Raw genomic sequence first — 3,453 nt, forward strand, 5'->3', positions numbered from 1 at the left:
TATATTTCTGAGTAGCTTAACTGATTCCCATATCAAAGTTCAATAATATTTAAAGAAATATGAAAACATCCAAGCACACATAAAAATAAAATTCACAGTTCTACCATCCAATCTCAAATATTATCAAACATGCAAAGAAACAGAAAAATATCACACAGTGGGAAAAAATAAATAAAAATGACACAAAATCGAATTAGTACATAAGACAATCCAAGCAGTTGTAATAATTATGTTCCATATATATAAAAGTCTAGAGGAAAGATGAAATATGTTAAGTGGAAACATGGAAGGTATAAAAATGACAAAAATCAAGCCTCTAGATATGAAAACTGTAACGACTGATATAAAAATTATAATGTATAAGATTAGAAGCAGATTATACTTGTAAAATAGAATATTAGTGAATCTAAAGACATAAAAGAGCTTCCCAGGTGGTTCGAGTGGTAAAGAACCTGCCTGCCAATGCAAGAGACAAAAGAGACACAGGTTGGATCCCTGGGGTGGGAAGATCCCCTGGAGGAGGGCATGGTAACCCACTCCACTATTCTTGCTTGGAGAGTCCTATGGACAGAGGAACCTGGTGGGCCACAGTTCATAAGATTACAAAGAGTCAGACATGACTGAAGCAACTTAGCATGTATTCACACAAAGACATAACAATAGAAATAATCCCAAGTGAAGCATGTAGAAAAAAAAAAGATTGAAAGAAATTAGCTGACTATTGTGAGCTTTGGAAAAACTTCAAACAGCCTAATATACATGTACTTGGAGACCCCGAAAGGAGTGGGATAGAAAAAATATTTTAATAAATCGCAGTTGAAATTTTTCTAAGTGGATAAAAACTATAAACACACAGATCTAAAAAGCTAATCAAATACCAAACACAAAAATAAAACTACACCAAAGAATATCACAATCTAATATTTAAAAACCAGTGATAGAGAAAAATATTAATAGCAGTCAGGAGTCACTTCACATTTGTTAGGATTGCTATTATAAATAAACTATATTTCTAGATGACATTCTATACATGGTAAATCCTAAAGATGCTGCCAGAAAATTACTAGAGCCCGTCAGTGAATTCAGTAAAGTTGCTGGATACAGAATTAATATACAGAAATCTGTTGCATTTCTATACACTAACAACAAAATAACAAAGAGAAGTTAAGGAAACAAGCCCATTTACCCTTACATCACAAGGAATAAAATATCTAGGAATAAACCTACCTAAGGAGGCAAAGGACAGAAATGGTATGGACCTAACAGAAGCAGAAGATATTAAGAAGATATGGCAGGAATACACAGAAGAACTGTACAAAAAAGATCTTCACGACCCAGATAATCACAATGGTGTGATCACTGACCTAGAGCCAGACATCCTGGAATATGAAGTCAAGTGGACCTTAGAAAGCATCACTACGAACAAAGCTAGTGGAGGTGATGGAATTCCAGTGGAGCTATTTCAAATCCTGAAAGATGATGCTGTGAAAGTGCTGCACTCAATGTCAGCAAACTTGAAAACTCAGCAATGACCACAGGACTGGAAAAGGTCAGTTTTCATTCCAATCCCAAAGAAAGGCAATGCCAAAGAATGCTCAAACTACTGCACAATTGCACTCATCTCACACTCTAGTAAAGTCATGCTCAAAATTCTCCAAGCCAGGCTTCAGCAATATGTGAATCGTGAACTTCCTGATGTTCAAGCTGGTTTTAGAAAAGGCAGAGGAACCAGAGATCAGATTGCCAACATCTGCTGGATCATGGAAAAAGCAAGAGAATTCCAGAAAAACATCTATTTCTGCTTTATTGACTATGCCAAAGCCTTTGACTGTGTGGATCACAATAAACTGTGGAAAATTCTGAAAGAGATGGGAATACCAGACCACCTGACCTACCTCTTGAGAAACCTGTATGCAGGTCAGGAAGCAACAGTTAGAACTGGACATGGAACAACAGACTGGTTCCAAATAGGAAAAGGAGTACATCAAGGCTGTATATTGTCACCCTGTTTATTTAACTTCTATGCAGAGTACATCATGAGAAACTCTGGGCTGGAAGAAGCACAAGCTGGAATCAAGCTTGCCAGGAGAAATATCAATAACCTCAGATATGCAAATGACACCACCCTTATGGCAGAAAATGAAGAGGAACTCAAAAGCCTCTTGATGAAAGTGAAAGAGGAGAGGAAAAAGTTGGCTTAAAGCTCAACATTCAGAAAATGAAGATCATGGCATCTGGTCCCATCACTTCATGGGAAATAGATGGAGAAACAGTGGAGACAGTGTCAGACTTTATTTTTCTGGGCTCCAAAATCACTACAGATGGTGACTGCAGCCATGAAATTAAAAGACGCTTACTCCTTGGAAGGAAAGTTATGACCAACCTAGATAGCATATTCAAAAGCAGAGACATTACTTTGCCAACAAAGGTTCGTCTTGTCAAGGCTATGGTTTTTCCTGTGGTCATGTATGGATGTGAGAGTTGGACTGTGAAGAAGGCTGAGCACCGAAGAATTGATGCTTTTGAACTGTGGTGTTGGAGAAGACTCTTGAGAGTCCCTTGGACTGCAAGGAGATCCAACCAGTCCATTCTAAAGGAGATCAGCCCTGAGATTTCTTTGGAAGGAATGATGCTAAAGCTGAAACTCCAGTACTTTGACTACCTCATGCGAAGTGTTGACTCATTGGAAAAGACTCTGATGCTGGGAGGGATTGGAGGCAGGAGGAGAAGGGGACGACAGAGGATGAGATGGCTGGATGGCATCACTGACTCGATGGACGTGAGTCTTGGTGAACTCCGGGAGTTGGTGATGGACAGGGAGGCCTGGCGTGCTGCGATTCATGGGGTCGCAGAGTCAGACATGACTGAGCGACTGAACCGAACTAAACTGAAGGAGGCAAAAGACCTATACTCTTAAAAGTACAAGACACTGGTGAACGAAATTGAAGATGATACAGATAGAAAGATATGCTGTGTTCTTGGGTTGGAAGAATCAATATTATTAAAATGACTATATCACCCAAGGCAATCTACAGAGTCAATGAAATCCTTATCAACTACCAATGACATTTTCCTCAAAACTAAAACAAGTGATTTAAAATTTTCTATAAACCTTCCCTGGTGGCTAAGAGGTTAAAGCGTCTGCCTGCAATGCAGGAGACCTGGGTTCGATCCCTGGTTTGGGAAGATCCCCTGGAGAAGGAAATGGCAACCCACTCCAGTATTCTTGCCTAGAGAATCCCATGGACAGAGGAGCCTGGTGGGCTACAGTCCACGGGGTCACAGAGTCGGATACAACTGAGCAACTTCACTTTTACTTCACTTTCATTTTATGGAAACATAATGGTCCCCAAATACCCAAAACAATTTTGAGAAAGAAAAACAGAGCTAGAGGAATCATACTTCTTGACTTCAGACTGTGCTTCAAAGTTACAGTGACCAAAACAGTATGGT

General features: G+C 39.3%; 1 non-coding gene across 1 annotated transcript; it reads left to right on the forward strand.

Annotated features, from left to right (window-relative positions):
- Nucleotides 1–3,114: 3,114 nt before the first annotated feature.
- Nucleotides 3,115–3,186, forward strand: TRNAC-GCA. Its single transcript has one exon. It is a non-coding gene; the product is annotated as a tRNA-Cys (tRNA).
- The last annotated feature ends 267 nt before the right edge of the window (nt 3,187–3,453 follow it).

The sequence above is a fragment of the Bos indicus x Bos taurus genome, chromosome 25 (genome assembly GCF_003369695.1).
Source record: "Bos indicus x Bos taurus breed Angus x Brahman F1 hybrid chromosome 25, Bos_hybrid_MaternalHap_v2.0, whole genome shotgun sequence".
Lineage (NCBI taxonomy): Eukaryota > Metazoa > Chordata > Mammalia > Artiodactyla > Bovidae > Bos > Bos indicus x Bos taurus.